Source organism: Heloderma suspectum, chromosome 1 (assembly GCF_057233095.1).
Source record: "Heloderma suspectum isolate Gila_16-S chromosome 1, 16-S_ref, whole genome shotgun sequence".
Classification (NCBI taxonomy): Eukaryota; Metazoa; Chordata; class Lepidosauria; order Squamata; family Helodermatidae; genus Heloderma; species Heloderma suspectum.
Genome location: NC_139458.1, coordinates 182,054,978 through 182,081,233, shown reverse-complemented (window position 1 = coordinate 182,081,233; position 26,256 = coordinate 182,054,978).

The following is a 26,256-nucleotide window of genomic DNA, read 5'->3' as shown; positions in this document are numbered from 1 at the left end:
CTGACATCCCGGGGAACCCCACTCCGCAAACCCGTTACTTCATTCTACCTTTTTGTGTTTTATCCTGTAATTAGACTTGCCACCATCAGGGACAATCTCTGTTATTAACAGCATCTCCCTCACGTCTGTGAGAGGGCCAGAAGTATCTAAGTGAAAACATTCCCCTTAAGTACCAGGCTAAGACGTGGACAGAAACTGGCATTCATACAAGCCATTTCCCCCCTTTTATTAACCTTCCTATCATTAGGGACCTTCACTCTTGTCTACACAATTCTTGCTTCAGCCTCTTTTACTTTTCTGCTGTATTGCCACTAGGGACCAGCCTTAAAGTTTTCTTTCAGACCTCACCTTTGACATTACAATTCAGGCCAATCAAGACCTATAAAAATGTGCATAGCAACTCATTGCTTTGTACAAAGGATTCAAATATGTAAACTAAATGACAGGAGCCTGCTACATCACATTCTCAGATGGCAGACTGATGGGAACCAATTTAATATTTAGAAAGGGCATTCATAAAGGCCTATGTATTCTAAATAGAGAGGGGAGGTTGGTAGCCAGACTGAATTTCAGCTTCCCACTGCCTTCCTGCCCCACAGAAGGAGAGGCAGGGTCTTGTTTGATGCCACACTATGTTCAAGGGTGTGTGTGAGAAGCCCCTGCCCTCCTCCCCTGCTCTGAGCTGGGAAGTGGGGTAGAGAGGGCTCTCCCTGTTGTGCTGAGTCTCAGAAACATTCAGAAAGTCCCACTGCCTTACAAGTATCTCTGAGGTTCAACATGCTCTCTGGGAGGAGTCCATGCATTTCTTCAGGCTCAGGAGAAGCATGGCTATTCTCCCTGAAAATTCTGCTCACCCATGGCGAGCTGTCGAGTACATTTATGGACCTTCATATATATATTTTCTTACAAGGCTCCTGTGCTTTTTAACAGGTGGAAATTTAATGGGCAAACCTGTTTGAAGCATAATGGAGTGATTGAAAATGCTCCTGCTGTTGAATTTCTGCCTTCCACACAGCCATTATCTTGAGTGGTGGTCGTGGTGGGGGGATCTGTGGTCCTCCAGACACTGTTGGACTCCTCCCCCTTGTGATACATACATACATACATACATGTTTTATGATATTAACTGTAAGCCACCTGAAGAAAACCTTGCTTTGAAAGGCTGCATATGCATTCTTAAATAAGTAAGGGTGCAATGATCCTATGCATGTTTAGACAGAAAAAAACAGTCTTCTGTCTAAACATGCATAGGATTGCACCCTAAATTTCTAATGAGTTATGTCCCTCTCCAACAGCCTTTCCCAACTTAGTGCCCTCTAGATGTTGTGGACTTCAGTTCCCATCAGCCCTAGCCATTATGGCCGAGTGTCATGAATCCTGAAAGTTGTAGCACATATCCTGCAGATATGTACTTGGAGATTCTTCCTGTCTTTCTTTCTTTCTTTCTTTCTTTCTTTCTTTCTTTCTTTCAGTTTGAGATTCCTTCGCCCTTGGGATTCCTTGGCCTTTGAGTTTGAGATTCCTTGGCCCCATCTTTTCGCTTTGTCACTTCTCAAAAATTGCAAAAAGCAGCTCTCGTTCCCTGCTGTTCCCTTTGCTTTCCATGTACATTTTGTTTAGCTGAAATAATACATGCAAAACAGAGCAGGCACAGTTCTTGGGACTAGAGAAGCTGCGCTCAGCAGTGTTCCTGAAGTCTCAGTGCAGATGCCTGCACTTCTTAGGTCACCATTCATATAAACATAAAGAAATGCACACAACTGTGCACGCGCACGCACACACACACACACACACACACCAGTAGCGACTGGCTTCTTCCATCAAAATTAGCTAGGTGACAAATTGCATCACCAGCATCAGTCAGATTGCTCTGACCAGTTCTGCCTTTGCTTCCTTTCAGGATTAGGTCTTCCTTGAGGCAACATGTACACAACTAAGCCCCAGTGGTGGCACACATATAATGGCAGTGGAATATTACTCTTTATGAAAGGAGTAAATCAAAGTAGTTATTCCAACTGGGTGAAATATACCCTAAGTGATAATCAGTGGAACTAGTAGTGACTGGTAGCCACTTTCAGTAGTTAATGAAACATGTATTATAGTGGTATATCATTGTATATATAGTGATATTTCCTTACTACTGTGGTAGTGTTTGGTTCCCTGTTCACACTACAACATCAAAAATATACCAGCAACAGGATTGCTGTTACCTATGCCCATCAATTGTTGTGTGCATAAAGTCTAACTTTGAGTCTGTTTTTACTGTATTCCTGTCTAACGATACTACAGAAAGAAAAGGAACACTCCGCCTCCCAAAGGGAGCTTTTTGGAAGCAGAGCACTTGGGTTACTCCATAAACAGCTGGGCTCCACCTCTGGGTTTCCCAGAAACTGCTGGTTTAATGGTATGTAATCAACTGTCGTGGTGTTACAGCAATGTTGTTAAAATGTACTGAACATATTTGTCTGCGCAAAGTATCTTGCTATATTTTTATAACACATTTGGATTTCTCCTATCAAAGACTCCCCGTTTTACTGTCAGATTTAGCTAACAATTGCTTCAGCTGAAGGGGTTCAGAAGAGTTCATCTTCATTCATTCATTACATTCTATACAGCCCAGTAGCCAAAGCCCTCTGGGTGGTTCACAACATGATAAAACATAATATAAAACCTTTAACATACAAAAATTTAAGACAGTTTGCAACACTGAAAAACAATCAACAATAAAACTAAAAACTAATACTAAAAAGCACCATCATATACTGACAAATGCTTGGGAGTGAGATCTTAACTTGGCACTGAAAATATGGCAGTTTTGGTGCCAGATGGACCTCACTGGGGAGGATATTCCACAGTCAGGAGGAGGCCACCACTGAGAAGGCCCTCTCTTTGTTGCCATCCTCTCAACCTCCCTTGGAGGTCCTCAGATGTTGATTGTAGTGTATGGGTCACTTCATACTGGGAGAGGCGCTCTGTCAGGTATTGTGGTTCTGAGCCATGTAAGGCTTTATAGGTCAAAACCAGCACCTTAATTGGGCTCAAAAATCTACAGAGAGCCAGTGTAAGCAGGCCAGAATTGGCGATATATGCTCAGAACCTCTGCTCCCTGCTATCAATTTGGCAGATTTTACTACCAGATTTTGCACAATCTGCAAAGGTGGCCTCCCATGAGCATCTCGGAGACACTCTTTTAATTCCCCACAATGGCCCTTTGAGTGGCTAATCCAGCCTGTTTACGAAGTGGGAACAGGCAATTCCTAATTCACTAGGAGAGTAAGGGGTGGAGGGTTTGTTATGCAAGTTCATAGGATTTAAGAGGCATCATAATCAAATAAAATGGCTTGAGCTGGCTTTGTGAAACATCCTACAGTATTTGTGCCAAGGTAAAAGTAATGAGATTTAAATTAACTATAAAATAATTTGAGCTGAACAACAGGGGAAAACAAACTCCTAATAGCATGTGGAATAGTTTGCCAAGAAAAGTGGTGTTAGCATCATTATATTAAGCCATAAAAAGAATGGTCTAGACAAAGCAGAGTAGATTATATTGTTAGGGGCCGAACCTACATTAGCTGTTTAGGGGAAAAATGGATTAGATGACCTAATAAAGCATTTCTACAGTCTAATGATGATGATAAACTAAGTCAATACCTCTAGGGGATTTTCCTCCCCACAAACCCTTAGGAGTAGGTAATATGGCCAAATTAATTCTTTGTATAATTCAAGTGAGTTACATCAATACTGAAGTGGACCCAAGGTCTTTAGTGACAAAATAAGTCTTGGAAAAAAATCTGAAGCCTTTCTCTTTTTTAATATGCTTCCAGACATGTTATAATAATTTTATACTGCTTAGGAAGAGTTACTCTAGTCCATCACTACAGTGTTGAATCTCTCCTGTACAATGCCCGACCCATGTATTTTTAAGATAATGTTCATGTCATTAGTGTAGTATCCAAGAGTATTTTGGCATCCTATTGCAGATAATAGGGCCTTGGATTGTATCTCTCTTTCACTCCCCTATGCCTATTGTTCCATGTCGGTTTGGAACAATGAAGATGAGGCTTATAATTGCCCCCCTAAACCGAATGTACTTATGAAGACGGTGCTTTGAGAAGTAAGCCATGCATGTTGCATGTCAGCACACGTCTTTTCACTTACCTGGTGAAGCGAGCCCTGAAATTATCCTTTTAACAGGTTTAGTTTTTACTGTTTTTACTGTTTTTGTTTTCTTGCTTCTTGTTTAGCTTATCTGCTAAAAAGCCACACACACACACACATACCTCGGATGGCTTTTCAGCAGATAAGCCATTATATAAATGTTAATAATAAATATGATGGAAGGAGGTGAGCTCAGGCACCTGGGGTGGGGTGGGGGGCTGTGCTCCATCAGGGATATTCCAGGCCCTCTCTCTGAATTGTTGGTTTTCACCCCAAAAGCGAGTCTCTAAACCAGCCTTCCCTAACCTGGTGCCCTTAAGATGTGTCAGACTACAACTCTCATCATCCCCAGCCAGCACAGACATTGGCTGTGCTGGCTAGAGATGATGGGAGCTATGGTCCACCCCATCCAGTGGGAACAAGGTTGGGGAAGGCTGCTCTACTGCTCTTCCTTGGGGAGAGAGAAGGGAAAGCATGCAGACAGTATCCTACCCAATGGCTCACTAGGAACTAAGCTTGCTGCTGTCCTCCAGTGTTCTGGCCAATGTTCTGAGAAGCCCCATGGCCCTTATCTTTAAATGTTCTGAAATTAAATGTTTGTTGATAAATGTTTAATACAACTTTGAACATATTATACTACCTGCATTAATATTCTTCCAGTTTTGCAATGATTCCCTGTATTCTTAGGGCAAGGATGGAGAACCTCCAACCTGCAGGACGGGTACGGCCCATGGGGGCAGGGTGACGCTATGTGGTCCTAGATCTTCTCCCCACCTAGGGGGAGAGAAGAGCTTCTCGCCCTCCCCCAAACCTACCCTCCTTCCAGGCTTCACTCTACATCCCCCCAACCTGAAAATCTTTTATCTCCGATCAGCAGCTGATAGGCAATACAAAGTTTTCCCAGCCCAAAATCCCTTATTTCCAGTCACTGATTGGGGATATGGATTCTCCTACCCCCCACTCCACATGCTGCATTTAAGTTTTTAAAAACCCTCCATTGGTGCTAATGGGGGATTTTTTTTAAGGCTAATTGCAGCACCAGGGGCATTTACGGAGCGAAGTTTTCCATCAAATAGTCACGCTTTATCTTAGATGGTGTACTGCTTTTGAAAATGTGAGGATTTTAAGCAGTTTGTGATATGATGTGTGCAGGTTGGGTGTGTGTGTGTGTTGTTGTTCAGAAAAAAATAAGTGAAATATTCCACTGGGTGGGTATAAGCCGCTGAGCTAGCCTAAAGTAGCTCTTTGGATCTCAGCTATCCTTGGATTTTAAAATTTTCATTGCAGGAAGGAGACCTGCTTTCATGCCTTGAGTTTATCATACATGCATGTGTGTGGCTCATCTCTCTTGTGGTGATGTTTAAAAACTCTTGGATCAACCAGGACGTTTAGAAACCTTGTATAGGTTTAGCATACCTCTGCAAGATACATGATTAAGATTGGGGAACTGTTGCCATGAAATTCTATCCAAATCATTGCACTTATCTTCTATTTTCGTTTTCATAGTATTTCAGAATTTAATCTGTCATTGCTACTTTTGGTATGTCACCTCCTTATAACTGGGACTCTCTGTTTCTGAGCCATTAAGTCAGTTCCTTTTGCAAATCTCTGCTTCCAAAAAATAAAAATAAAAATCCTCTTCTGTTTACCTTATAGTTTGAAAAGGAATTTGAGCTATTCTTTTTAAAGTTTTATTTTACATAAAAGGTATATTATAAAATGAAAAGCAAGTGGGGAGGTGGGGAGAGAATGGTGCATTGTCTGATGTGCACCACAAATGGAACAAAATGGGTATTTTTAATTCATCCAGTAAATAGAAAATAAAGAGGCCGCCCGACTTTAATATATGTTAACAAAGCTGCCGCTTTAGCTGGAGAATAAAAAGAATTCTAAAACTACAGCTATATAGCAAGTTAAAGAATTTATGAGAAAAGCAATAAATATCAGGAAAAAGTAGCCTATTTATATTGAGAACCAGTGTGGTGTAGTGGTGAGAGTGTTAGACTGGGACTGGGGAGATCCAGGTTCAAGTCCCCACTTGGCCATGAAGCTGGGTGACTTTCGGTCAGTCACTGACTCTGAGCCTAACTTACCTCACAAGGTTGTTGTGAAGATAAAAATGGAGAGGAAGACGATTGTGTGTGCCAAAAAAATCCTATGGAGGAAAAATTAATCCCTGAATTTGAAGACTCCCCTTCCACTAAAACAGTGGCACCTATCCTTCTGAAATTTTGCAGGTTTCTATGCTGGATGCCATTTTTATAATAATCTTGGGCTCCTTGGAGGAAAAGATAGAATAGAAATGTAACAAATAATAAATGAATAAATAATATTTGTCTTCATGCGAGCTCCTTGAAAGAAAGCTTGTTTTGGAAGAGCCATTGTTTGAGGCCTCAGGACAGTGATGGGGAATGTTTGACCCTCCAGACATTGTTGGACTGCAACTCCCATCAGCCCTAGCCAATGGTGAGGGATCATGGTAGTTGCACTCCAACATCTGGAGGGCCACATGTTTCTAATCACTACCCCAGGAGGATGAGGTGCCATCTGGCCACCTTGTAGCTTCCAATTTGGTTTCCTCAGTGAAGATGTGGCCAAGAAGGCTTGTGTTGGCAGCCTGAGTATGCAATTATGTTTATTTATATACCTTAAAAAAAACACCCTGCCTTTTCACTATATTAAATCCAGTTTACAGAATGTATTTCATCATTCAGTTTGATAAAATCCATTTAAAAGCCTCTGACTAAGATGTCAAAGGCATCATCAACAGCAATACATAAATATCCTTTTTAAAATATTGAAATCAATCCCTCCCTACCACATTTTTGCCCTAAATATTATCAGGGAGGGGCATGAATCGATGTATATTAGCTGACATTTTCAGTGTTCAGGAGATAAATGTACCCTTCTGTGGAGAGCTTTTGAGGCGATTTTGGGATCAAGCACCAGAGTCTCGGCACCATTTTTTCGGTTTTTGACATCTTTAACTCAGGGGAAAGCTACTGGCTATTTTGTTTCTCTTTGGCCTCACCCTTTCTGTAAACGTCAGTTGTGGGGGAGGGAATAGCATGGGGTATTTGCTTGGAAAATACTGGATGTTCAGTTCCTTCTGCTTCAGTCACTGTGTTCTCTGCATCCATCATCCACCCTTGTCCTATTGAACTTCATGCAACTTTTCATCACTTTCTCTGAGTGACACTTCTATGATGTGTGTCATTTTCATACCCCCCCCAAAAAAAAAAACCTATGGAGGAAAATTGAATCCCTGAATTTGAAGACTCCCCTTCCACTAAAACAGTGGCACCTATCCTTCTGAAATTTTGCAGGTTTCTTAGATAGCTCTATGCTGGATGCCATTTTTATAATAATTGCCCACAAAGAACTAAGGGGATAATCACATCCTTTTTTGGAACTGTAAAGGCTACTCTTGCACAACACCCCCCCACACACACACCCATTCATTTGAAACTTGGCAAGTTTGATCCCTTCAGAAGGAGCAACTGTGCCTACAATTTTAATCAAATTCTGCTAAGAAATAAAATGGTTATTGGCAGTTTGCTTTGTAAAAATAAAGAAATCACAATCTAAAGATGTCGAGCACAAACCTCTACATATTTAATCCAATTCTGTCAAACATTTGCTGATTTCCAGTGGGAGGCATTATGCTTTATATTTCTGAATCGAGATTAGGATTCGGTCCTGAGTCGAACTGGGCAGCTTCCAGATTGGTCCAACACAAACTGGGCTATTTTCTGAATCAAAAAATCGGGGTCCAAACTGAATATTTTGGATGTTGCATACCTCTATTATGCAATGATCCTGTATGTAATTTTGCTGTGACAGACCCTTATTTATTTATATATTTATTTATTATTAAATTTATTAATCGCCCATCTGGCTGGTCACCCAGCCACTCTGGGCGATGTACAACATACAATAAAAACAGTTTAAAACAATAAAATTCTACAATAAAAACATTTTCTAAAATACCCTAACCCACCCCAAATGCCTGCCTGAACAGCCACGTTTTTAATCCATGACGGAAGCTCATTAAAGAGGGGGCATGACGGAGTTCCCTAGGGAGGGAGTTCCACAGAGTGGGGGCCACCACAGAAAAGGCCCTCTCCCTCGTCCCCACCAGTCTAGCTGTCTTGGCTGATGGGACAGAGAGAAGGCCATCCGAGGCTGATCTTGTTAAGCGGCCTGTCTGGTGCTGCTGGAGGCGCTCCTTAAGATAGGCTGGGCCGGAACCATATAGGGTTTTAAAGGTCAAAACCAACACCTTGAATTTGGCCCGGAAAACAACTGGTAACCAGTGCAACTCCTTCAGCACTGGAGTGAACTCCTTCAGCACCCTTACATCAAATCCTAGCAATTCCTATCATGACCATAGGGGATAATTTGTTAATTAATTGTGCCAACCTGCTGAAATGTGAATTTCACTCCCTCCTGCAGTTGCTGCTCTCAGACTTTCTGTAGTGCATGTATGCTATGTCAGCTTGTATTTAGGGGTGGGGAAGGGGTGATACCATCAATGTCTTTTTGTGCAGGATCCTCAGGACTGTTGGGCTGTCCTTTTAGCTCCAGTACTGGTACAATGCTTCACCATTGTTTTATAGGAACACTGGAGGGGAAGCTAAGAAGAAGCAGGTCTCCATGTGTCATGACCCTTGAACCCCTATGCTGCCCTGAGGGAGGCTGAGATGAGGAAGAGACCCAGGTTGCCACACTCAGGGGGAACCTTCAGCACCTCATCCGGTGTTCCTCGAGCCTCAGGATGTGCCCCTTCCACTAACTCAAGATTCCAAAGTTGAGTCCCCATCTCCTCCACCTTATAGAAGCCAGCAGTTTCAGAACTAGACAAGGCCCCTTTGAAGAGCACAGCCAGCTCCTCTTCCAGAGCCAATGGCAGAATAAGCTTTGCCAGCCTTCATAAGGCTAAAGCTCTCTGCTGAGGCAACACCCCTCCATTACCTACAATAGGGGAAGACTTACAGTCAGCTGAGCTCACTGGGAACTTTCTGTGGTTCTGATAAGGCCTACCTGAATCTGGCCATATCCTGCCAAGTCAAAGCTTTATGCTCCTGAATCTAACTTTATCTGACATGAACCTGCTTACTGTAACTTTACTTCTGAGATGGGCAACTTGTGGCCCTCCAGATGTTTTGGCCTACACCATCCTTCAGCATTGGCTATGCTAGGTAGGGCTGATGAGAGTTGTAGGCCAAACAATCTGGAGGGCCACAATTTGGCCATCACTGCTTTATCTGAAGTGGTCTTTCTGAAAGAGACTTTATCTGATGTGACCTTACCAAAGTAAGTCTGCTACCCCTCCCCCTGGGATCCCCAAACCCCAGTGGAATAGGATACAGTAGGTATGAACTGTTACCTTTCAGAACTAATTAAAGCCCACCTACATAACAAATAATTTTGAGAGTGTGCGCAGAGGGAGAAGTACCTCAAATCAGCAAGCCGATGTGGCCCCTGTTATGGTAGCTCATGATAACCCTGCAGTGGCTGTTACTCCTCCCAGCTTCTTCTTCCCAACTTTGCAGTTTCTCTCGTTTGACAGTAGCTTTGTGTCTCCTCCATTGCACTCTGTGGTTACTGTTGTCAGGGAGCCTGCCAGTTACAGAGTCCTCTTCGGCAAACCAGATCAGTGATACTTTGATCTCTTCTTCTCAGTGATTTGTAGATTCCTCTCTTAGATTCGGATTCAGCTGCTTGGAAAGGTTTTTTTAAAAAAGCTTTGCTTCCTCTTATGTTAGTTGGGTATATCTGCAAGGGAAGATGAGGGAGCAGAGATAAGGGAATGGTCTTGTGCCTAGAACCAGAGATGGATATAGTGGGTACTCCAGAGGAAGCTGTTTTTTTTTTCACATATTCCTGTCTGTGAAAGATGAGAAATAGAACTGGACCATACACATTATGGATTGTTGGTAAGACCTGGTACGTATCATTTGTTAATAATCATCATCATCTTCATCTGAACTTGTTGTTATTAGTGGATATAAAATGCTACTAAAAAGAAATAATCCTAAACTTTTCACAGACATTTGCTATATAATGTTGAACAGAATGAACAAAAGGAAATAATTTGCATTATGAAAAATCCAGTAAATAATATATGCTGAATAACAGTGTACAGCTCCAGAGTCCAGAAGAATATTGCTTAGAGAAATTTTTGTGTAAAACATTTATTGGAGACATATATTACAGTATATCATTTTCTGGCTGAGAGCCATGCAATATGTGTCTTTAAAAAAAAATTACCTTGTAATATGAGACCCTCCAAGGCATAATTATATAATAAAAGTTCTTATTGGGAAAACTGGAAGTAGGCCAAGCCTTGTCCAAATATAGTGAATGTCAGTGCCAAATTTATTATCCTTAGCTATTAACAGGAGAAGGCAGGTTTTGTTTACCAAGCCTAATTCTCTCCTAATTACAGCCACTATAAAATAATTACTATCCATGGGATAACAACACAAGACAGAGTGACTAACAGAAGAAACTGCAGGGGTTAGAAAACAGAGTGCAATTCTGTGTCATTTTGAACAGATTGTGTACTGCCATGAACAAATTAACGGACTTCATTAAGGAATTATGTTTTAAGAGTGGCTTTGCGGTGAAGCAGTAAAGCAATTAATGCATCTTATTTGGTCCTCTAGATCTGAGTTCCAATGCAGTTTGAGACAGAGACTTAATTTTTGTTTTGATATATAAGGTTTAATAGGTTACAAACCACATTATGGAGCAAGATGCTTAATGAAAAATCTACTGGAAGAATTCTATTATGGACAAGTGATGTCTGACTTTACTCTGTGTGTTTTTGAACAAGTTCGTTTGCAATGTGTACTTTGTTAAGATAGCAAGGGAGGGGGGGTTTGGAGCTTTCTTTTTTTAATGCAATGTGTTTTTGAATAATCCGTCATCTGGTTATTCCCGTAATTTGTATTTAACTGCATATATACACACACACACAAACACACACACACACATGATGGAAAATTCTGTTATGATATTTTGAGCAGCAAAACCATTAAAGCTTGCGATATTGTTTCAATGTTTCATAGTTACATTGCTCACCAACCAAGAAGGAATATTATTCTGTTGAAGCACGCTGCTTCATTAAAGTTACAGTGTGGTCCCCATCCATTCATCCCCTCACCTATTCGGTCTCATCACACAACCCCAGAGGTGCAGAACAGTCCAGCTGTAGTTTTCTGCACAATTACAATGTCTGTATCAAAATCAACCCGTACACAATGCCTTCACAGCAGAAAAGGTTAGAGGCCAAGTTTCTTCCCTCTGTGGAGGGCCATGTCATGCTAAAGATGGACCAACTCCCTTATTTTGGTGACTTGGAAACTAGCAAACTCACCACACTTGGGGAGTGTGTTTTACAGACCAAGTTTAATAGGCCTCCAGATGTCCACATGAAAGCAAAAGGATTATTATTATAGTGGCCCCCAGCTGTGTCATTCTAGATAAAGGTATATAAGAATTCCCTTTACACACACCCTTTTTAAGGATTTATAACCTGATCATAAAAATTCTTTCTGCACTGCAAGCAGGTGGATACGTTAGCCTAGGAATTATCTTTTAGATTCATTTATTTCACAAATGGTGTATCCTTTCTTGTCCATGGATTTCTAAGCAGTGCTGATGAATGTGTGTGCGTGTGTGTGTGGGGGGGGGGCAGGTCTCTAAATATTTCTTTTGCATTACTTGTTTATGAAATAGTAGCTATAAAATCTATTTTCAAAGTCTTGAGGCAAGATCTGCCCTCAGCAGGTGTAGGTTAACATATTGCCACCCACATTCAATTCTGTTCTTCCAAATTTTATCCATTATGGGCCTATGGTGTAGAGTGTTTATTTAAATGCAAGGGCCAGAACACATAAGTAAAGGCAAGGTAGGAGTGCATAATGGAAAGAAATTGAAAAACATGCCTAGCATGTTTTTTTTTTAAAATACTTATATAAAAATAATGCTGAAAACCGTAGCTATTACTACTGACTTTTAATTATTATTCTAAAAATAATACTGACACAGATCTGAACATTCTCAAGTTTAAGGAATACCAGGATTGCCTTTATAAATAAAATTATGTGTAAAGCACTGTATTCCCCCCCCCCCAGTCTCAGCTCACATGGGATTTGTGATTCTAGAATATCCTTATATATAATATGCAAGATAAAATTAAAGAGCTGCATTGCTCATTCCTTTGGGGGTTTGTCTGCTGTTAAGTTCAAAGAGTTATTTATATTTGGAATATGTGTACTTAGAGTGAGAGACTGAATTATTATTATTTCTGTATCTGTGAGAGGGGAAAGCAAGATCCTGGAAAAAAATCAGTCTTGTGAGTTAATTCCCAGGATTATTATTTTTTACAGCTTAACTGAAAATTCAAATCAACCTCTGCAAAATAACCTCTGAGGTAGTGGTGACCAACCAGGAAAGAGATCTTGGGGTTGTGGTGGACAGCTCAATGAAGATTTCAACCCAGTGTGCAGCTGCTGTAAAAGAGGCAAACTCCATGTTAGGCAACTGCCAATATCATACTGCCCTTATATAAGTCTATGGTGCAGCCACACTTGGAATACTGTGTCCAGTTTTGGTCACCACGCCTAAAAAAAGATATTGTAGAGCTGGAAAAAAGTGCAGAAAAGGGCAACTAAAATGATCAAGGGGCTGGAGCATCTCCCCTATGAGAGAAGGTTACAACAGCTGGGCTTGTTTAGCTTGGAAAACAGGAGGGTAAGGGGAGACATGGTAGAGGTCTACAAAATTATTCATGGTGTGGAGAATGTTGATAGGGAGACATTGTTCTCCCTTTCTCAAAATACTAGAACCCGAGGTCATCCTATGAAGCTGATTGGTGGGGGATTCAGGACAGATAAAGGGAAGCACTTCTTCACACAGAGCATAGCTAATTTGCTACCATAAGATGCAGTGATGGCCACCAATTTGGATGGCTTTAAAAGGGGGTTGGACAAATTCTTAGAGAAAAGGCTATCAATGGCCACTAGTCCTGATGGCTATGTGCTACCTCCAGTACCAGAAGCAGTATGCCTATGTACACCAGTTGCTGGGGAACATGGGTGGGAGGGTGCTGTTGCACTTATGCCCTGCTTGTGGGTCCCTAGTTGACAGCTGGTTGGTCACTGTGTAAGAGAATGCTGGACTAGACAGACCCTTGGTCTGATCCAGCATGGCTCTTTTTTATGTTCTTATATTCATGGTGTGTGTGTGTGTGTGTGTGTGTGAAGATCTTGGATGGGAGGAGCAGCCAACTGCTCCATTTGAACCATAGACCTCTTCTGTTAGCAAGAGGAGGAACCATAGACCTCTTCTGTTAGCATCCCTTCTTTAATGGGGATGGCCATCAGATTCAGCCAAAGTCCAAGCTGAACAGGAACCCTTCAGACCATTTCTGCTGCTTCCCAAGGCAAAGCGAGTTTCTATCTGAAGTGACCAGAACTGAAGCTGGACTTTGCACATCGCTTCATTTGCAATTCAGGCTTCAGAAAAGCAGTCAGGGTGTCTCCAAAAACAGAATATTTTGCTTTTGTTTCTCTAAACACTGATGTGTGTGTGTGTGGGGGGGGGGGGAATCAGGTTGGGTGACTGACAGGCCAACCTTGTAATCATAGGGCATGATTTACCGGGGTGGGGCGGTCACTGTGCTTTGGGAAAGGGCAAGGATGGGACCATGAGATGGCCAGTCTTCCAATGGCACCTGGCTTCAATATGAGATAAAACTTTCAAGTGGTTTTCAACCATCATAGCTCCCTAGCCCCAGCACCTATCCTTCTGAAACTCTGCAAGTTTCTTGCCTGGAGTGAACTCTGTAATGTGTGCTGTTTCATACAAATTGCCTCAAAAAGAATGGGTGGAGGGAAGGAGAGGTAAATCACTCAACCCCCCCCCATTTGAAAATTCTCCTTTCACATAAACAGCTGAATTTATCTTTCTGAAACTTTGTGGGTTTCTTTCTTACGGAACCTTAGGTTATTTTCAGAACAATTCTCCATAAGGAACACAGGGAGATTAAGCACATCCTTTTTTGGATACTCTTAAAATGTAAAGGCTACTCTTGCAAAAAATACCCTGCACCAATTCATCTGAAACTGGCAGGCATGATCCCCTCAAATTTCATCCCTTCAAACTATGCCTGCAAATTTCATCCAATTCTGTCAAGAAATGAAAGCATTATTGGCAGTTCCCATAAAAAAAAAAATCAAAATATAAGGGCATGTAGCACAAAAACCAGTGCACCCATTTTTCTGAAATCTGGCAAGCATAATCCCTCCTATGGGGCTACTATGTCAGCAAATGTCATCTACTTCTGAAAAACAGAAAAAAAGATATAGCCATTTTCTTATTTTGCATGAGTGATCAAAATATGTACCCTTGAAGTGATCAAACTATGTATCCATGGAGGGCAGAGGGGGAGATGTGCTGTGGCCCCTCCCCTCTGATTTCCCCATATTGACAGGGAACATCTGCAGAGGAAGTGTAACCATGTTTGGGTGAACACAGTAACAGTACTCCATGAGATCGAAAAAACTGTGCTCAGCTGAATGCAGTCACACATCCTCTTCATGCAGAAGTTGGGGTGGAGGGGGCAGGGTCAGAGCAAGTGCCTCTATCTGCCCTCCGCAGATTCAAATTTCAAACACCTGAAGAAGGCTATGGAGATGTGCAGTTCAATGAAAAAGCAGTTCTTTCAAAAAATCCCACTGAATACCCCCAAACCCTTGGACATCCCTAAAGTAGCTCTTTGGATCCCACCCAATGGAAATTCTTCTGTTAGCACAGCTGTTCTTAACCCTAAGGTGCCCACTGTAGTGCATGAATGTGTGTGTGTAGCTAGCACCCTGTGATTCATCACTGAAGGCTCTGGTATAATCCCCTCTTTGTGCTTTCTGCTTCATTTACAGGGTGAATCGTGACAATTACTTTTGCAGTCTTCCTAGTGTTGCTTCTTTTTTGCTGCTGTTCTGGTGCAAAGTAGTAGTTGCATTGCTTTTAATCCCACTCCATTGGGCTCAGGCTCAGCCCAAAGAAGTTTTGCTGCCTGAGGCAGAAAAGCTAATGCCCCCCCACACATACACACACGCAGAGTCAAGGTGCATAGTACCTAAGGCTGGCCAACTTATTTTGGCATGTGAAGAAGACAATCCCTCAATGCCTCTCCCACACCATGGCACTAGAAACACGATAACAATGAATCCAATAACTAACAATTCGCAATTCGTCAAACTGGAAAGATGTGGAATTACTCTGTGCTAGAATGCACTGCTCCTTTAAAACAAAATCGAGACTTCAGGGAGGAAGGTGAGACACCACCAATTCAGCAGGAAGCAGGAAAGCACACTCAGGAGCAGAGAGAAATGAGATTTGGAGAAGCAGAAAACCCCACGCAGATGCACAGAAAAATGGAGTTGAGAGAAACAGAGATTTGGACAGAAAGGAAGGGGACAGTAGTAGCAGTAGTAGCAGTAGTGGTAATAATAATAATAATAATAATAACAACAACAACAACAACAACAACAATAATAGATGGACAGTTGGAGAGAAGGGAGAGAGATGACAGCAGGAAAGAAGGTCAGATACAGAGATAAATGGAGAGTCTAAGAGAAGGGAGGGGGATAACAGGAAAGAAGTCCATATGAATAGAGAAATGAAGCATTGGAGACAAGGGAAGGGGATAGCAGGAAAAATGCCCTGGTGCAGAGAAACAGTGTGCTGAAGAGAGAGGAGGCAACAGGAAAGATGCTTAGAAGCAGAGAGAAATTAGATTTACAGGGAAGTGGTAGTGGTGGAAGTAGGGCTGGAAAAAAGCCCAGATGCATAAAGAGAAAGCAGAGACTGCATAGCCTCTCCTGTTGTCTTCGTGATATTGTGCCCAATTTAGTCCACCATACATGTGTGCTGCTTAGGGATGTACGGATTGTGTAAAATCTATTCCGTCTGAGTTTCATGGATCGTCAGGCACCTTTTGTTCCATTGTCCGCTCATCGACAGAATCGATTTTTTTCAAGTTCCTGAATTTGCACAAATTTGCACTTGCGAAAATCTGCCAAACTCTCCAAAATGTGCAAATCCCTCCAAAATGTGCTTTTGCATGCTTTAGCCTAGTTAGGGGAAATGTGCATTTTTGGCCTGCGTTTTCATATTTTATATATTTTTGTATTATTAAATGTGCACAACATTTGGGAAAGTAAAAAAAAAAAAAGGTCTGCAAGTCCACAGAAGCTGTGCGACTTGGGAAAAGCTGGTCCGCTGTGGAATCTGTGGGTCAGATTCATAAAAATCCGAACTCATTTGATTCCGTTGCGGATTTCTCTGACATCCTTCATGGTGCGCCAGCCTTTTCCCTCAGCAGAAGGCAGCTGGCTCCTTGCACTTTCCCAGGGTGCAAACACAGCCTCCCATTTTCCTTCTTGGACAGGCTCCGTGACTCCACACAGGGTTAATGAGGGGGGAGAGGTGGCTCGGGCTCTCCTCACCTAGGATAGGAGCTGTCCTGTCCTCAGGCCAGGTTGCAATCAGGGTTTCCCCCGCTTCCTTCTTTTCAGACTCCGGTGCTAATGGCATACGGCAGGAAAGCAGAGACTGAAGTTCACTTCAGCCTCTGCTTTTCTCTCCTGCTGCTGTGGCATGGGGGGAAATTGAAACAATGGCAACCTAGCATGGCAGCTTGAACATCCCTGTCCGGTGGCAGCAGAGGCTTTAGAAACACATGAGGTGTCTCGCTTGTGAGGCGAGCAGTGCAGACGTGGTGCAGAAACTATCTGGCTAATTCACTGAGGCTGAATGTGAGCGTGCGTGATGGTGTAGGTGAAAAAACAGCACAGCAAGCTCTTCTAGCCTGGAGGAGCAGCAGCGCTGCACCCCCAGGTGCTGTAAGCTCAAAAGCCAAGGCAGCATTCAGGACAGGAGGGGAGCAGTGGAGGCCCCAACTTGCCACTCTTTGCAATGCACCACCTGAGGTGGACAATTCACCCTGCTTCGTGGCTGGCCCACCCCGATTGGGCCAAATTAGATGATGCATGAATGTATGATTTCATTTCATAGATCTTTTTTTAAAAAATACAGCAATGAGGGTGGGGGACAGGGACCACGGTGTATAGGGAGGGGTACTCATTCTCCCTCCTGCAGAAATCAAGAATCATTTCCATTTCTTTATGGAAATAATACCCGCCCCCCAAAGCTGCTATTTCTTGAGAGGGAAACTGCTATTGGCACCATTCACTTTCCTCCTAGGGAAAATAGTTTGGGGGCGGGCAATTTTAATCAGGATTTCACATGGAAAAAAAGAGTTAAACCCTTAGATTCTCTCCCCCCGCCCCGCTGCTGCCTCCCCTTTTAAAGAAAAAGAAGAACCCAGATACGTGAATACAACACACATTTCATGTATCGTCTAGACTGGCGCTTAGAAACAAACAACGGCAAGCTATTTGGAGTTAGGCTTCTGACTTGAACTAGGAAACTAAGAGTATTTTGCATCAAGCTTCATTCTTATTTTCTTTCATCCCTAAATACAACTTACTTTCAAATTTATGTGAAAAATATTTGTTGCGCTCTTACGTTAACTACATAAAACACATTTTGGGAATTCTGTATGTACTGCAGGGTGAAGGTGAATTATACAATCAGGGCAAATCAAATTAAAACCTTCACAGAAATGTAGCATAAACATTATTTAAAAAAATGCATTGTGTTTACGAAGTGGGAAAAAATGTATCAAGTTTTCACTCCCTCTCTCTTGCCCTAATGGGCCTCTTGTTAGTCACGAAGTTGATCAGTAATGCATTTGAATCCAATCCTCGCCTTCAAATGCTGCCGAATATTCAAGTGTGAGATGTCACGTACTATAGCAAATTTGCTGCAATGCCTAGGCACCAAAGGGTGAGTTAAGGATGGGCTGTCAGCATTAAGGTCATGACCTGCCATGGAAATAATGTACAGATCTAGAGCACTAATGAGGGAAACAATAACTTCCACAATAATGATGCACAATACTGGAAAACATCCCATGTATTCTTGGCTAGTTCTGCAAATGTCACAGGCTCTGAATGGGAACAAGAATTTCTTTACCCTGACTGGTTTTTCTTATGACTTTACACGTCGCTGCATGGATATAGTTTTGTTTTATGCATGTTCTAAAGCAACATGGAGATAATGAATCTTGTTCTTCATTGAGAGAGCGGCATATGTGTTTTTAAATGGGAAGATTGTTAGGATGGGTAGAGAGTGTGTGGCAGCAGGACATGAGAACGTAAGGAGAGCCCTGCTGGATCAGACCAAAGATACATGTAGTCCAAAATCCTGTTTCCAATGGAGGTTCCAAGGAGCCCCAAAGAAGACCATGTAGGCACATAGCACTTGGCCATTATTTGCCCCCAGGCAACTAGTATTCAGAGGCAAGAGGTTCTACTTAGTTCTGATGGCTAGTAGCCACTCCAGATAGATCCCTTCTCAGTTTGTCTAATCTCCTTTCAAAGCCATCTGAGCCACATCTTGTTTCAGTGAATTCAACACAGTATAGTACAATACAGCATGCTGCAGTATGCACACTGAGGGCCACTGTGGTGCAGTGTTTAGTGTTGGACTAGGTAGACCCAGGTTCAAGTACCCACTCGGTCGTGAAGCTCAATGGGTGACTGGACATGTACTCCGCCTTGGGCTCCTTGGAGGAAAAGGCAGAATATATAACAAATAAATAAGTACAAGCTCATGCATATATACCTTAATTGTGCAGAGAACTACTTCCTTCTTCTAATCTACTGCCAGTCAGTTTCATCAGCTGACCCCAAGTTCTTGACTTATGGTGGCAGTCGCAGAATGTGTGTGATTTTCTCTCAGTTCGCTTTTTCTACACCATAAATAATTTTATATTATTCTGTTACATTCCTCTTTAGTTGTCTTCTTGGCTATACTAAAGAGCCCTAAACACTTTAGCCTTTCCTCGTAGGGAAGATGCTCCCAGTAATTTGGTTGCTGGGTTGTGTGTGTGTGTGTGAGTGGGGGGGTACTTTTGTACTGCAAGGACCTGGCTGGGTGGGGGGGGGGTGTTCCGGCACACAGTGCATCTCTTTGTATCTGTGTACAGGGGCACATTATGCCCCTCTGCAGAATCCCTGTTGGCAAAAGCCAAGCCACCCATTGTCAGAAGTGGAGGCCACCTTTTGGACTCACCACAACAATAAGGAAGGATCCACAGTTGAGCGGTAGAACTGTGCATGCAGAAAGTCCCAGGACAAGACCCTGGCATCGATCTCTGTTTAAAAGGATCACAGAGCAGATGATGGAAAAGACTCCTGCTTGAGGGCCAAAACAGACATTACTGTAAAGACATAGCCAGCAGCTATGTCTTTATTTCATTTTTACTCTAGAGTTACGCGCAGGGGGCTGATCCAGATCAGGACCCTAGAATGGGGGGGGCTTTAACCCTCCCCCCTCATTATGGACCAGATCTGTATCGGGGGGGGGCATTCCTGAGATTTCTGATGCATGAAACGTATGGATAGAAATTGCAGTTGTGAGGGGATTTTGTGCAAGCAGCACCTGCCTTAATATCTCTTCCACAGCTGTCCTGTGAACTCTGTTGTATGTTTCTTCTGAAGTTCAGGAGAAATACATAAGGTTTCTGGCACTTTCTAGAGCCCATATTCATTATCATCATAAGTTCATCAGAAAGATGAGGATACTTAGTCAAAGCTGGACCTTCAGGTAGTGTATTCTACTGCTTCTCTTTCTTTTCTTTTTTAAATGGACCTGATTATTTCTAGAGAATTCCAAAGCTATATGTAGTCCAGAAAGTGAGCAAATCTTTTTACCTTCCCTGGCTGTGTGTAAAAACAATTTCCAACCACCAATTTCCAATGTAAATACAGACAAATCATGTAGCACCTATGTTCTATGAGTTGTGATGTCTTCTAACCCAAACAAGATCCAAGCTAAATTAGAACTAATTCTGCTCCCCAGAGAGCAGAATTAGCCCAAAGTCACCCAGTGAGCTTCATGGCCAAGTGGGGATTTGAACCTGGGACTTCCTAGTCCAACACTCCAACCACTACACTACACTGACTCTCAGTCTGTGTCTTGTGGTGTACTATATATTATCTGTGTACTGTGATGTGATGTATTATCTTCACACCAAGCCTACCCTATTCAGCAGGGTCCCCTGACCCTCTGTGTAGCATTTTGGAGAGGCTGGAGGGGCTGCCATGGGGAAAAGGAGGTCGGGAGGACCACCAGCCCAGTTGCATACACCTAAATCAGTATCCAACCTATTGCCATGAACTTGTAGTTCATTGCGTTCTTCTTTAAAAATAAATACATCAGTGTTCTTTATCTTTTTGTTATCTTCCCATGCTTTGCTCTGATTTTATGTTTTGGGAACTTTTATTTTGCATGTGCATTGTCTGCAGTGGAAATGTTTCCTTACTCCTCCATAAGGTCCATTGTTTGTCTTTGACTAAATCATAGCTGTAAAAAAAGTAGCGTTTCACCGCTTCTGAAAAGGCCTTAGCAGACATGTAAACACGGAGTAGTTCTATTTTAACTGCAACTGTGTAGAAAGGCACTTAAAAAAAAATGTTTGTGCCTCTGAGATGTTCGACTGGTGTCGTTCCATGTTTTACACTGTACATTAATGTGCAATCATACGCTAATCCAGCACAGATAATAAATAACAAATTCCAAGGGCTATTGAGCACTCTTTACATTTTCCTGTTGGGTCAGCAAAAAGTTGAGGGGCACCGGTGTTTGTATGATTGTGATGCATGTGTGCCTGTGTGTATGTGTGGGGGGGATTTATGCTCATCCAGGTCCCATTGGTGTCTATGGAAAATGAAGAACCATGAGTGCTAGCCATTTCATAGACAACAAAGGGGCACTTACAATTTTTGGCTGCTGAATCATAACCACTGTGTGGGAAGATTGTCTTCCAAACTCTTTCAATGATGGTTCCCATGTTACTTGTAGAAGCTAAATTAAAATAAAAAATAAAATAGATAACTCCACTGATGCATACACAAAGACCATTATCATACAGCAGCTACTTCTGAGAAGGCATGGGTCACATATCCATGATTTAATAAATGTGAACATAATCAGAGAGGACAGGCAAAAAAGGCAAAGTCCCAAAGCAGTGTGGAAATAGATGTGTTGCCTAAGTTTTGCAAGGTGTATCTTTCCCACTGGTACTGTGAGAATAAAGATGGAGAATGATGTGGTACCCTCATAGTTCTCTGTTTCACTGTTCCTTGAAAATATAATTGTTTGATGGTTGTAGTGGTTGTAGTGGAAGCAAAGTGTCCCATTGTCTCTTCCCTTGCATTTCCTGTTTCAGAGGTTAATTCCTTCACTTTGCAATGGGCAATATTAGCATACCATACTAATGGTGTGCTGAAAATTTTGAATCTTCCATTTTCGGCATTTCGGCGGGGGGGAGGGATGAAAACTCTGGAGAAAGAGGCTGGGAGAGGTGAGAATTTCAGAGAATTTTCTCCTTGGGGAGGGGGACAGGGTTTCACATACCTTTTTAAGTGTAGGCAATTCTTGAGGGGTCTTCTTTCTATTTTTTATTTATTTATTTATACCCTCTGCACTTCCAGGACCCCAGGCCTCTTCTCCAGCCCATAAGTTCTGTCTGAACTCCCAGGAGACCATGTGAACTTGCCCTTTCCAATAGGCATTCAGGGAGAACTCCCGGCTGGTGAAGAGGCCTCAGCTCCTGGAAGTGCAGGGGGTGTTTTTAAAAATGTAAAAAATAGACAAAAGGCCCCTCAGGAATCGCCTACACTTAAAAAAAGGTATGTGGAAACCCTGTCCCCCTCCCCAAGACAAAAATTCTCTGAAATTCTCCCCCTCCCCATGAAAGAGGCAGAAAAACAATGAGTCTTTCACAGAGACAGAAAAGGTTCCCCAAAATAGGGAGCAGGTTTCGGCACAGCATCTGTATTATCTGTGGAGGAAATCCACACTGATGCAGGGGTTTACTTCCTCAGGGGCCTTGGTATGGGATGGTTGGGGTGGTTTATACCAATACAGATATGGATCTAACTGAATCAACTCAAGCCCTTGGAACTGGGGGGGACTCTCTTCACAACTCCTGGTCTCATGTTTACAGCTTTGGAATGCTCATCCAAGGTCTCATCATTTTGACACTACATGGCTAGAAGCTCTTCACCTACAGCAACCGATGAGGAGGCTACATACGTTTTTGTCTTATTCATTCTAGTGACTTTCATTCATCTCTTTGAAACCTGAAGGCTGAATTATGATAATGGGTTCTATCCAATGGTGTCCATCCACCAACAGAACAGACACCACTGGTGGAATGGATTCCTCCTCTCTCCCGAAGCCCCCTGCACACCCTCCAGATCTGCTCTGGAGGTTTGGGGGATTGCAGAGGGAAGGAGAGGAAAGGGAAGACCTGCTCATTTGACATCGGATGGAACACATCGTGCTTTATCTGGGCCTGATGACTGATGAATGGGACAACATGCTTCCTGACAGAGCTGTCTCAGAAAGAGTGCACTTTGCTAGCATTTATTCAGACATCCTCTTACCTTCTTGGAATAATTTAAGGTACCACTTTGGACTTATAGAGGCCTAAATAGCTTGAGCACCAATAACATGGAGACCATCTTTTCCTCTGTTTTCCATCATTATCTTTAAGGTCATCCAAGAGCACTCCCTTGACTATACCATGTCTTCACCGAGTTCATATCACCAGAGCATGAAGATTTGGTAAGTATCCCAAAGGTGTGGAACTCCCTTTCATTAGTATAGGACCAATCCAAACTTAAATATTTTGGAGGGAATCGCAATCAATTGCCTGAAGTTTGCTTTCAGCATCCAGGGTTAAATATTTGTGTAGCGATCTAATAGATGTTATATCTAAAAGTTTTTGATCACATTTTGATGTCTATAGCCTTCTGAATAAGTCCTCAATATCCCACAAGAATTTTTATTAGCTTCCTACCCACACATACATGTGTCAGACATTTGTGGCACATTGATGGTATGGAAGGAAAAAAGGGAAGGAAAGGAAGAAAGGGACCAACAAGTGGTAGGGGCAAGTTAGGGAGTTTGGAATGTGAACTTGCCATATTCATCCCAATATGAGCGAAGTCCAATTTTTTTCAGAATTCAGGCCTGGCTCCTATTGGGGTTTTCACCTGCTATCGCACAATCATCAAGACATGACACCATCAAGAACACAACTTGGTTTATGAATGTTGAACTGGTCTTGTAGTGGGGGAAACACTGGGTTTTTAAAACTTCTTTGGAAAATTGCTTGTTTGCTAAGGTTTCGAAACTGAGCCTAGAGTAGTTCACCCATCAGTAGAATCAGCACTGTTTCGGTTTACAAGCAGTTCCCTACCTGGTTATCTAGAGGTGATTCTTATTTGCCATAGGTGACTAGGAAGTGTACTTACAAATGTGACCTTAAAGTTATTTTCTCGACCTCTAGGAATGGGATGACCTTAAAACTGAATCTCTAATTGCATGGGCACAGTGAGACGTTAAGGAACAGTCTGTTAAAAAAAATCTCTCTAGGTTCTGGGGAAAAGTGCTAATCTTTTTCTTGTATATAGGTCAGTCTATTAGGAACATTTGAATACAGCAGATCCTCTGTCAATTTAAAGCTTGGATGTGTTGACAATTTTTACGGGTTCTGTAGTACCTCATGTTGCATATTCTAAGGGTACAAAACTGTTGCTTTCATTGGCCTGTAAAAATACAAGTCCCTGGAACTGTTACTTGATACAGTTGTTTGGTTTGAGATAAATGGTTGTCTACAGATAAGTCAGGCATAGGATGCTTGTGAATTGAGAGACTTAAAGCTTTCCATGAAACTGTGCATAAATGAAGCCTAACTTCCTGTGCTTTTAAAATGTTACAGTACATCATTCTTATTATTTCCTGGCATAACCACATACTGTATGCCATTAAAGGGGGCGGGGGAATGATATATTATAAAATAGTTCTAAGTAAAGAAATGTCCATTGAGGATACAATAATTGTTTTCATTTTCCTTTCCCCAGTGCCAGTGGAATAATAAAATGCTAATAGATGCAAATTATGCATGATCTTTAATGCATACTAAAGAGAAATGATTTGAAAAAGAAGCCGCTTTCGGTTAGTGATTTCCCATAGTCCACACATTATTTTGATTCAGAATCCATTGCAACATTCACCATCATGTTTTTATGCATCTGTATTTAACTGACCAGTATCTGACAGGCTGCAACAATGGTACATTCCTGAAGGGTGGTTTGGGGGGGGCGGGGGGGGACCCAAACAAATATTTGACTCCAGATAAATTCCACAAGGAAATCTTGGCCAGAGAAAACAAACATTGCCCCAGTAGAAGAGCCACTCTGACTAGAAGAACAGAAAATTGAAATACATGAAAAATCAATGAGGTAATAATTAAGTCGTGGAGCCCACTGTACAGTGGCTGGCGCTCAGCATGCATTTGTTAATGCATACTGGGAGCTGGGGTAATCAGCAGTGAAAGGAGAGCAGAGAATGGCTATCGCTTGGAAGCTAATTTCATGATCAGGCTCTTTAAAAACACATACCTGCTCCACGCACTATCCAGAGAGATATTTATAGGAGGTTAAAGATACAAATTAAAGTCCAGGAGACGATACATTCCTGATTACCCAGCATTCTTAAATCAGCCTTTTCCCCAGCCTCACACCTGGGCCTCAGCTGCAGTGTAGCTGTCATTTATGCTATCCATGGCACAGGATTGATGACAGTCATTCGCTGATGAAGCTGTATACATCATTTCTGTCTGGGCTGCACTGGCCAGATGGACCCTGACCATCCATCGCCTGTCAGGGACACATCTGTTCATACTGCTGCTAGGGGTACTAACAAGTCATTGGCTTTCCAAAAAGGACAGTGTCAGCTGCATAAGGGAACCACATGAAAACCCCCTCTCTTCTTCCTTAATAAAGAAAGTAGCGTCAAACAGCTCTTTACCATGTTAAGACATCATAACAGGAATTTGAGATGAACGGAGAAGCTGAATAGAGTCTGAGTCTTGCTTCTCAATATATTTTTCTGCTTTTCCTTGAGGGAGCATGGAAACATATATAACAGGCCATTTTCTATCATGTTTTCTCCTATCATCCGTCCGTCCATCTATCTATCATCTATCTATCTCTTCTTGTGTCCCAACTTCTCCTTTTTTAAAAACAAGATTTAAATTCTAGCTAATGCAATGAAAAAGAAAATACAAAATAATTATGTATTCAGCAGCGAACCCCCACATGCATACAACACAGACTGCACTTTTGCAACAAAGGGGAATAACATGATTGTATGCAGGGGATTTCAGGCACACTCTTCCCTATCCATATGCACATTCCCTCCCCCACATTACGGCACAAACAACAGCTTTTGATAAGACACTGCAACTTTGTTGCCAGCATAATGGCAGCACATTTTATTGTACTTATTGCTCAGGGAATTCTGCTGGGGAGATAAACGCAGTACAGTGGGTGGGGGAGTGAAGTTTTTTGGTCTCTTCAAGAACATCTTGGGTGCACTCAGAGACTGAGACCCTGTTCCTAGGCATTTCTGCCTTCCTGCACTATCATAACAGTGGAGCCACCTAAATATCTATTGCTAACATATTAGCTCCTACGACCAGGCTTTTATAAATGTCCTGAAGAAAAGAAAAATATGGGGTCATTTAACATGAGCACAAGTCCTGTACATGCACTCGTCTGAGTAGAAATGAATATGTGGAGGGAGGGGGCCATCACGCTCACATGCATGCCCTGGCCCCAATCTCCATGCCCAATCCCAATCCAAACCTATGACAGAGCTGCTGCATGTACTTGTTGTTATTGCAGTTGTGAGGGAGTCACCACTGTGAGCTCTGAAGGACTGAGGGACTACCACCACAGTGGGGTAAAGTAACTGTGCAGTTATTGGGTTATATCCAATGCTGACCATCCACCAGCTGAACAGAAACCTCTGGTGGAATGGATTTCCCATTCTACCATATCCCCTTGTGTTCCCTCCTCCAAAATATGCTCTGGGGGGTTG